Genomic DNA, 11,459 nt, shown 5'->3' with positions numbered 1-11,459 from the left:
TCTGTCTCTAAGCTGGATCTACCAGAATGAGTTCTAAGCCTAGCTTGTGCTTCCCACACCAAAGAAGTGTAAGGAGTAAAATTGCCTCCTAACCTCCACAATCAGTGATCTCCAAGAAGCTGTGTTGGTTTTTTGTTTGTTTGTTTGTTTGTTTAACAAGCCCTTCCTAAAGCTTTAAAACTCCTGTGTTGAGTTTCTCACAAAGATTCTTTTGTGGGGCCAGAGCGGTGGCACAAGCGGGGTAGGACGTTTTCCTTGCACGCGCTAACCTAGGACTGACAGTGGTTCATCCCCCAATGTCCCATATGGTCCCCCAAGCCAGGAGCAATTTCTGAGCGCATAGCCAGGAGTAAACCCTGAGCATCACCAGGTATGGCCCAAAAAGCAAATAAATAAATAAATAAATAAATAAATAAATAAATAAATAAATAAATAAATAAAGGTATCCAAGAGTAAGACTCAGAATTTGAATCTCTGCAGGACAGAAGTAGCACTATGGGAAGGCTTGAATGTAAAAAAGAAATATAGGACACTACGTAGGGCACTTGTCTTGCATGCAGCTGACCCATGAGTGGTGACCCCTAGACCCTCCTATGGTCTGACCCCTACCAGGGGTGATGTGTGAGGACAGTCAGGAACAAGTCCTGAACAGCACTAGGCGTATGCCTCCCCAGGCTCCTCTTCAAAAGAAATGCTTTGTGATTCTGTCTTTCGTATTTTAGCACTTTTTAACTATCTCAGATCCTTCTGGTTTTTGTTTATTTTAATCCGGTAGTGTCTGAGATATGAACCAGGGCTTTACACATGTGAGGTAGGCCTATCCTCTACCACTGAGCCACATCTTCAGCCCTCATCCAGGCCTTTTGAGTAAAACCATGACTTCTCATCACTAACAATTTAGGGAATCGATCTTTTTTTTTTTTTTTTAGGGAATTGATTTCTGCCTCAGGCAAGGAGAAATTAACAGCTATGTAATTATTCGTAATAGTTCAAGAAATTGCCAGGAAACATCTGAAGATGGGAAATATGCATATATATTTTTAATAACAAAATGAGGGCCTGGAGCAATAGTACAATTAGTAGGACACCTTGCCCTTGCATGCTGCCAACCTGAGTTCTATCTCAGCAAACTATAGGGTTTCCTAAGTCCTGACAGTCCTGTGCACAGAGCCAGAAGTAACCCCAAAGGACTGTTGTGTAACCCCAAATACCCCCACAAAATTAAAATAAAATATTTAACATTAATTCACAGGCTCCAGAGGTGTCTTAAAGGACTGGAATGAAGTATATACTTGCCTACAAAAGCCCTATGTTTGAGCTCCAGCACCACGTGGTGCCCTAAGCACTGCAGGAATGGCTCCTGAGCACTGAACCAGGAATAACCCAGCCTCTAACCAGGGGTCTCAAACTCAATTTACCTGGGGGCAGGAGGCAAAGTCGGGGTGATCCTTGAGTGCAAAGTCATGGGGCCGGGCGGTGGTGCTAGAGGTAAGGTGCCTGCCTTGCCTGCGCTAGCCTTGGACGGACCGTGGTTCCATCCCCCGGTGTTCCATATGGTCCCCCAAGCCAGGAGCAACTTCTGAGCACGTAGCCAGGAGTAACCCCTGAGCGTTACTGGGTGTGGCCCAAAAACCAAAAAAAGTAGTAAGCCTTGAACATTGGGGTGTGTGACTCAAACAACTAAAACAAAACAAAATAAAAAGATTCCTCTAGGGCAGGGCCACAAAATGTTGTATGGAGGGCCCGCGGGCTGCGAGTTTGAGACCCTTGCGTCTAACCCCAAATTACAAACTAACTCATGGGTTTTTTTTTTTTCTTTTTAGATGAATTAAATAATTGTTGGGAATTCTGTTCATGGTGCTATATATTTTAAGGAGTATAATATGTTTAAATCATAGATTTTGATCTCTAGTGAACATTATTTTTTGGTTTGGTTTGGTCTTTTTTTTTTTTTTTTTTTTTTTTTTTTTTGGTTTTTGGGCCACACCTGGTGGCATTTAGGGGATTACTCCTGACTCTGCTCAGAAATCACTCCTGGCAGTCTCAGGAATCAAAGAATGCTGGAGATCCAATCCGAGTTCTTCCAGGTTGGCTGCTTGCAAGGCAAACAAATGCCCTGCCGCTGTGTTATTACTCCAGGCCCTAGTGAACATTATTTTATAACATATACACTAAATAGCTTTATTCAACTTGAGGGCAGTAAGAACAGTTATTGCCTAAAATTTAAGAAAAATTCAGGGACAAACTGAAAAGTACTAGAACTGTGTGCATACCAAATTGTTAAGAGGGCCGGAGAGTTGTACAGTGAGTAGGGCACTTGCCTTGTATGGTCAACCTGGGTTCAATCCCCTCATCCCAGATGGCTTCCCAGATTATACCAGGAGTAATTTTATACCTGAGCACAGAGCCAGAAGTAACCCCTGGGCTTTGCCAGGTGTAACCCCAAAACAGGAAACAAAACCAAATTGCTAACTTTCTTAATGTCTCAAATCAACTCTTGAATTCAAAGATGGGTATAGGATATAAGTTTTAGTATCTTGAAGTATTAGCAAGAATTGACTATTGTAATCTAGGAAGAGAGTGGGGTAGAAAAGTTTTACACATATACAGCTGAATATGAAAATGGATTGTATGACAATACAAATTTTAAAGTCGACTTGTGTTTTTTTCTTTATTACCTGTTTAGATTAGCTGCCAAAGGGCAGTTTGGTGGGAGGGAGGGGTTTGGGGGCCTACCCAGCATTGCACAGGGCTCCCTTCTGTCTCTGTGTTCAAGGATCACACCTGGTGGGGCTTGGGGACCATATGTAGTGCTGGGGACTGAACTCGGCCATCTACAAAGCAAACTCTTTAGCCCCTGTACTATCTCTCCATTCCCACAAGAATAATCTTATTTTTTGGCTGAGGGGGCTAACCACAGCTGGCTATGCTCAGGGCTTATTCCAGTCTGATCGTTCCATGTGATACTCAGGGGACCATATGGGATATTTGGGATCAAATCCTGGACAGCTGTGATTAAGGCAAGTGCTCTACTTGCTGTAATATCACTCAGGCCCCCAAATTATATTGTCTCATGGCCAGAGAGATAGTATAGTGAATAGAGTGCTTACCTTGCATGCAACCAACCTGGGTTTGATTTCCAGCATCCCATATAGTCGTCCATGTTCACAGGAATGTTTCCAGAGTGCAGAGCCAGGAGTAACCTTAGAGCATCTCTGGATGTGGCCCCAAACCAAACCAGAACAAAACTACAATAGACTAGAGAGAGAGTACAGCTGGTAAGGTGTTTAATTCCTGAATGCAAGTCCCAAGAATCACCAGGTCTGGGGCCAGAGCAGTGGCACAAAGTGGTAAGCTGTCTGCCTTGCCAGCGCTAGCCTAGAATGGACCGAGGTTCAATTCCCCTGGCGTCCCATATGATCCCCCAAGCCAGGAGCGATTTCTGAGCACATAGCCAGGAGTAACCCCTGAGCTTCACCGGGTGTGGCCCAAAAACCAAAAAAAAAAAAAAGAAAAATCACCAGGTATGACCCAAAAATAAAATCTATTTTTAAAAGTTTTTTGGGGGTCCAGAGCAGTGGGGCTAGAGGTAAGGTGTCTACCTTGCAAGCACTAGCCTAGAACAGACTGCACTTCATTCCCCCGGCATCCCATATGGTCCCCCCAAGCTAGGAGCAATTTCTGAGCTCATAGCCAGGAGTAACCCTGAGCATCAAACAGGTGTGGCCCCAAAACAAAAAAAAAGCCTTTTAGTAGAGTCTTGAAGATTTTCTATAGTATTTGGGGGGGGAGGGGTCCACACCCTGCAGTACTCAAGGTTACTCCTGGCTCTATGATCAGAAATTGCTCCTGGCAGGCTTGGGGGACCATATGGGATGCTGGGGTTCTAACCACCATCCTGCATGCAAGGCAAATGTCCTACCTCCATTCTATCTTTTTTTTTTTTTTTTTTTTTTTTGGTTTTTGGGCCACACCTTCGGCGCTCAGGGGGTCACTCCTGGCCATCTGCTCAGAAATAGCTCCTGGCAGGCACGGGGGACCATATGGGACACCAGGATTCAAACCAACCACCTTAGGTCCTGGATCTATCTGTGATAGCTGTGCTATCTCTCCAGCCCCCTCCATTCTATCTTTCTGGCCCAGATTTTCTTTTTTTTTTTTTTTTTTTTTTTTTTTGGTTTTTGGGCCACACCCGGCAGTGCTCAGGGGTTACTCCTGGCTGTCTGTTCAGAAATAGCTCCTGGCAGGCACGGGGGACCATATGGGACACCGGGATTCGAACCAACCACCTTTGGTCCTGGATCGGCTGCTTGCAAGGCAAACGCCGCTGTGCTATCTCTCCGGACCCTGGCCCAGATTTTCTATAGTATTATGTCATACACAAACAACTTGACTTCTTCCTTTCCTATCTGAATGCTCTTGATATCTTGCCTAATTACTATAGCAAATACTTCCAATACTATACTGAATAGAAGTAGTGAGAGTGGATAACCTTGTCTTATGCCTAATCTTAGAGGGAAGGCTTTTAGTTTTTCCCCATTTGACATGGGCTTGTGGTAAGTGGCTTTAACTATATTGAGGAAGATTCCTTCAGTTTCTATTTTGTTGAGTTTTTATCATGCATGGATGTGAGGTCTTGCCAAATGCTTTCTCTGCATCTATTGATAGGAGCATGTGCTTTTTATTTCTGCTTTTATTGATAAGATGTATGTATTACATTGATTGACTTGCACATGTTAAAATTAAACCATTCTTGGGACCGGAGAGATAGCATGGAGGTAAGGTATTTGTCTTGCATGCAGAAGGATAGTGGTTCGAATCCCGGCATCCCTTATGGTCCCCAAGCCTGTCAGGAGCAATTTCTGAGCTAGAGCCAGGAGTAACGCCTGAGTACTGCCGGGTGTGACCCAAAAACAAAAACAACAACAAAAAAAATTAAACCATCCTCGTCTCCCTGAAATGAATTCTACATAGTCATCACATGTGATTCTTTTTATCAATTCTTAGACTTTATGTACTAGTATTTTGTTGAGGATCTTTGCATCTATGTTCATCATGGATATCAGCCTGTAATTCTCTTTTTTTGCGGTGTTTCTGCCTGCTTTTGGTATCAGGGTGATGTTTGCTTCATAAAAACTGTTTGGGAGTTGGGGCCGGAGCGGTGGTGCAAGCGGTAGGACATTTGCCTTGCAACACGCTAACCTAGGATGTACCGCGGTCAATCCTCCAGCGTCTCGTATAGTTCCCCAAGCCAGGAGTGATTTCTGAGCACAGATCCAGGAGTAACCAACCCCTTAGCATCACCGGGTGTGGCCCAAACAAAACAAAACATAACTGTTTGGGAGCGTTTCTGTTTTTTCAGTTACTTGGAATCGCTTAAAAAGGATTGGCTCTAGGTCTTCTATAAAGGTAAGTATTCATTAGTGAATCCATCTGGACCTGAGTTTAGTTTTTAGGTAGGCTTTTGATTACCATGTCTTCTAAAATGATAGCTTTGTACAGGTGTTCCATATCTCCTTGGAGAGGTTATAGTAGAGGTTCTTTGAGAGGTTATAGGAATCAAAGATTTTTATTTTTTGTTTTTGGGCCACACCTGGTGGTGCTCAGGGGTTACTCCTGGCTCTACTCTCAGAAATTGCTCCTGGCAGGCTCTGGAGACCATATGAGATGCCAGGAATCAAACCAGGTCTGTCCCAAGTTGGCCACTTGCAAGGGAAATGCCCTGCTGCTGTCCCATGGAGTCCAAGAATTCATCCATTTCTTCTAGCTTCTCATTTTCTGGCATAGAGGTTTTCAGAGTAATCTCTAATGATACTTTTAATTTCTGTGGTGCCTGTTGTGATATACAGGCCCCAATCTTGATTCGAATCCCAGCACCCCATATGGTCCCTGAAGAATCAAATAATTAATGATGGTGCTGGATGGTGATGGATAGATGGATCGTTCTCTACCACCCCAGGCCACGTGGCTCCACAACCCCCATTCAGCCGGCGGGTCCCAGGTTAAGGTGAACGGCGGAATCAGACTCATCCAGAGACAGGCATCAGGAAGCATCAACTTTATTCATCCCTATCCACTACATGTGTGGTTTCTATCATAACCTTTCAAGCACAGCCATTCTTTGCTAGCCCTGCCTCTTAACTCCTTTCAGCCATCTTCCCTTTGGGCTCCATGCTGGTCAAAGACCAGAACGCAGAGACCCAAAAGCCAGAGAGCCCAGCAGGGCAAAACCCCTAATCCCCTGGCTCAAAGGCTTTATTCCAAGACCCCTCCCAGGAATGGGCCGGGTCTTGCAGGTAAGGTCACACATAATATATGGTTTCCAAGACCCCTCCCAGAAATGGGTGGGTCTCAGGTAGCTACACCTAAATCCAGGGTGGAGTTACAGGTCTCCTGAGCCTTCCAGGAGCAATCTGAGCATAGAGCCAGGAGTAGCCCCTGAGCGCTGCTGGATGTGACCCAAAAACCAAAAAAATAAATAAATTTAGGGGCCGGAGAGATAGAATGGAGGTAGGGTGTTCGCCTTGCATGCAGAAGGATGGTGGTTCAAATCCCAGCATACCATATGGTCTCCCGAGCCTGCGAGGAGCGATTTCTGAGCATAGAGCTAGGAGTAACCCTGAGCGCTGCCGGGTGTGACACAAAAAACAAATAATAATAATAGTTGACACAACTGAACATAATACATTTGTTTCAGGATGACAGAAAGCAAAGTTATTAAAAAATATAAAGAAGGGGCCAGGAAGGTGGTGCTAGAGGTAAGGTGTCTGCCTTGCAAGCGCTAGCATAGGACGGACCATGGTTCAATCCCCCGGCATCCCATATGGTCCCCCAAGCCAGGGGCGATTTCTAAGCGCATAGCCAGGAGTAACCCCTGAGTGTCAAATGGGTGTGGCCCAAAAACAAACAAACAAAAAAAAATATATATATATAAAAAGGGGTATATATATATATAAAATATATATATATAAAAAGGGGTATATATATATATATATATATATATATATATATAAAAAGGGTCACAGGCAGTAGGGCATTTTGCCTTGCATGTGCTAACCTAGGACAGACCACAGTTCAATCCTCTGGTGTCTCATATGGTCCCCCAAGCCAGGAGCGATTTCTGAGCGCATAGTCAGAGCATCAACCAAGTGTGGCCCCCCCAAAAAAAAAGATCTAAAAAAATAAATAAAAGAGAACTGGAAAAAGAAAAGGAAAGTTCATTAGCAGTTCTATTTGTGATGGGCCCAGAGAGAATCCATTTGCCTTGCATCAGCTATAACCCTGTATTGATTCCCCCACCACATACAGTACACCAACTATCGCCAGAGGTCACCACTGAGCATGGAGCCAGGAATAGTCTCTGACCACCATGCTGTGTGTGGCCCTGAATTCCAAAAGAAAGAAAGAAAAATGTAGACCAGGAAACTAGAGAGAGATCTCTGTGACTGGAGCACATACTTGACACGCAGGAGGCCCAGGTTCAAATTCAGAGTACATGGCATCCCCTACCCCAGCACTGAGAGTGAGCCCTGAGTGCCAAATGGGTGAAGTCTTAACCACCACCACCCCCCCACCGCCAAGTGCATTCGAAGGGATCAGAGAGATAGTACAGCTGGAAGAGCATTTTTCATGCACATGGCCTGCATCAAGGATAGAGTCCCCAGAGCACTGCCAAGAGAGGACAGAACCAAGAGTATACCCTGAACACTATCAAGTGTTTGCATGTTTTCTATGTGATCTGTCTGAGCTTTGGATTTCCATATGATTCCTGAGCTCCACCATGACACATGATCCATGAATACAGAGCTAGGAGTAGCTCCTGAGCTTCCAGTGTCTGGCGCCCACATCCCCCAATCTTTTGTTGTTGTTGTTGTTGTTTGGGCTACACCCGGTGACACTCAGGGGTTACTCCTGGATGTGCCCTCAGAAATCGCTCCTGGTTTTAGGGACCATATAGGATGCCAGGGGATCAAACTTCGGTCCATCCTAGGCTAGTGCGGGCAAGGCAGATGCCTTACCGCTTGTGCCACTCTCTGGCCCCCACATTCCCCAATCTTTTTTTTTTTTTTGGTTTTTGGGTCACACCCGGCGGTGCTCAGGGGTTACTCCTGGCTGTCTGCTCAGAAATAGCTCCTGGCAGGCACGGGGGACCATATGGGACACCGGGATTTGAACCAACCACCTTAGGTTCTGGATCGGCTGCTTGCAAGGCAAGCACCGCTGTGCTATCTCTCCGGGCCCACATCCCCCAATCTTGATGAACAGTTTTTGGGTGAGCATATCCATTCCTCAGCACACCTGAGTCATTCAGTTTTTCTTGAAATCTGCCTGGGTGGGGACTTGTCATTTCTTGCTCTTGCTGGAACAAATTGTTGCTAGTTCTACAGCATGTTCTGTATATCCCCCACAAATGCTTTCCCTTGTTTGGGCAAAGGCACATGCATGATTAAGTGTAAGCTGAGCTCATCACATGGAGGTGAGCCCACATACATGCTTGAATAGGGCATCAACCATCACTGATGGGCGTGTTCCCATCAGCTCAAAGTAAATTCACTGAAGCCCTTTTAGAACATGATGCCCACTCTTACTTTCACATCCTCCAGCTCCTCAAGATAAGTGAGTCTGGTACTGAAGAGATAGCACAGTGGTAGGGCATTTGTCTCGCACGTAGCCAACCTGGGTTCAATCCTCAGCATCCCATATGGTCCCTTGAGCCTTCCCAAAATAATTCCTGAGTGCAGAACCCAAAGTAACTCCTGAGCATTGTTGGGTGTGGCCCAAAAAATAAATAAAAAAGACACAAAAGGGCCCGGAGAGATAGCACAGCGGCGTTTGCCTTGCAAGCAGCCAATCCAGGACCAAAGGTGGTTGGTTCGAATCCCGGTGTCCCATATGGTCCCCCGTGCCTGCCAGGAGCTATTTCTGAGCAGACAGCCAGGAGTAACCCCTGAGCACCGCCGGGTGTGGCCCAAAAACAAAACAAAACAAACAAAAAAAAAGACACAAAAATGTGACATAGGGGCTGGAGATAAATAACACAGCTGTAAGGTGCCTTGCACATGGCTGACTCAAGTTTGATCCTCAGCATTCCATATTATCCTCTGAGTACCATCCATAGCCATTCCTGAGTGCAGAGCCAGGAGTAACCCCTGAGCATCACTGGTGGGCCCTTCCAAAAGAAATATTTTCTAGAGGCCGGCGTGGTGGCACTAGAGGTAAGGTGCCTGCCTTGCCTGCACTAGCCTAGAATGGACCGCGGTTCGATCCCCGGCACCCCGTATGGTCCCCAAAGCCAGGGGGATCCCTGAGCATCACCGGGTGTGGCCCAAAAAACAAAACAAAACAAAAAAAGTAAAAGAAAGAAATATGTTCTAAAGGCCAGAGAGAGAACAGCAGAGAAGAAACTTGCCATACCAGCCTGAGTTTGCTCCTCAGCACTGCAAAGGATCCCCCGATCCCTGCCAGGAGTAAACCCTGAGCACTGCCAGATGTGACATCAAAACCAAAAAAATTTAAAAAAAAATATGGCCTAGTTGCAGCTAACATAAGAGTCTGTCCAACCAGAAGCAAGAAATCAATAATAATAATAATAATAATAATAATAATAATAATAATAATAATAATAATATGAACTCTATTGGGAAGCCTCCTCAGGGTGCTTGGTAAGCCCCAAGAGGCTTCTCTGGTGATTCTCAACCACTGGCTGTCAGTTCAATAAGAGGTTCCAAAGGTGCAATGCTGCTGGGCCCTACAGTTTTGGGGATACTGGAACCCCTCAGCAGTGCTCAGGGGCCTTTGAAAATGCACTTAGCAGTACTCAAAGGATCATGTGGTGGTGCCAGCCCTGACCAGCATCTTCCATACAATTTTTTTTTTTTTTTGGTTTTGGGTCACACCCAGTGGTGCTCAGGGGTTACTCCTGCCTCTTCACTCAGAAGTCGCTCCTGGCAGGCTCAGGGGACCATATGAGATGCTGGGGTACGAACTGGGGTCTGTCTTGTGCTGCCTGCATGCAAGCCTTACTGCTGTGCTATCGCTCCAGCCCCAACACTAAACTCCTTTTAGTTTGCTTGTTTTGTGTATATATAGTAATATATATATGTAGAGAAACAGACAGACAGAGAATATATAGTAATTGCTGACAGTTTAAAGGAAGTGTGAAATCTGCCTTTTGACTACCTCATTGCTTTCATTCTGATGAAAAAAAATTTTTTTTTGATTTTTGGGTCACAACCGGCAGTGCTCAGGGGTTACTCCTCACTCTGTGCGCAGAAATTGCTCCTGGCAGGCTCTGGGGACCAAATGGGATGCTGGATTCGAACCACCGTTCGTCCTGGATCGGCTGCATGCAAGGCAAATGCCCTACCATTTTGTTATCTTTCCAGCCCCCATTGTTGTTGCTTTTGGTTAGGATATTTAGTTCTGTCCTGTTTGTTTTTGTTTTTAACACCACTAATCCACCTGAGGCCACTTGGCCCCTGGCCACCATTGTTTCATATTTGTGTGTCTCCTCCATTTAATTTCTTTCCTTCTCCTTACTATCTTCTGGGACCAAGAGTGTTCAAGACAACTCCTATTTAGACCATTGCATTTCTTCATGCAGTTATTCTAAATACCACAAGTAAATGCAGTTATTTAAAATCACATATAAGTGATACCATTTTGTATTTATCCTTTTGGCTTAAGTTTATTTAATATAATATCTTGGGAAGTAGGGACCATATATGGCAGTGCTCAGAAAATACTCCTGGCTCTTTGTTAAGGAGTGACTGAAACCCAACTACAAACATGCTTGCTATCAAGGTGCTTAAATAAAGATTTATTAAAGGGGCCAGAAAGATAGCATGGAGGTAGAGCATTTGCCTTGCATGCAGAAGGACGGTGGTTCAAATCCCTGCATTCCATATGGTCCCTTGAGCCTGCCAGGAGCGATTTCTGAGCATAGAGCCAGGAGTAAACCCTGAGCGCTGCCAGGTGTGACCCAAAATCCAAATAAATAAATAAATATTCTTTTTTTTTTGTTTTTTGTTTGTTTGTTTGTTTTTTGGGCCACACCCAGTGGTGCTCAGGGGTTACTCCTGGCTGTCTGCTTAGAAATAGCTCCTGGCAGGCACGGGGGACCATATGGGACACCGGGATTCAAACCAACCACCTTTGGTCCTGGATCGGCTGCTTGCAAGGCAAACGCCGCTGTGCTATCTCTCCGGGCCCATAAAAATTCATTAAAAAAAAAAAAGAGTGATTCCTCGTGGTGCTCAAGGGATTGTATTGCTGCCAGGGATCCAAACCAGGATCATCTGCTTGTAAGGCAAGCATCCCAACCTCTGTATTATCACTCCAGTCCTCTAAAACTTGTCTAGTAACCAATCTTTTGATACTGATGCAGAGGAAGTAGGAAGAAGAGGCAAAGCCTTTTTGTGTTTCTTTAGGTCTTGGACAGTATCTATTCTGATTGCTTC

Source organism: Suncus etruscus, chromosome 10, assembly GCF_024139225.1.
Source record: "Suncus etruscus isolate mSunEtr1 chromosome 10, mSunEtr1.pri.cur, whole genome shotgun sequence".
Lineage (NCBI taxonomy): Eukaryota > Metazoa > Chordata > Mammalia > Eulipotyphla > Soricidae > Suncus > Suncus etruscus.
The sequence above is the reverse complement of the archived record's forward strand: the minus strand, read 5'-3'. Positions refer to the sequence as shown.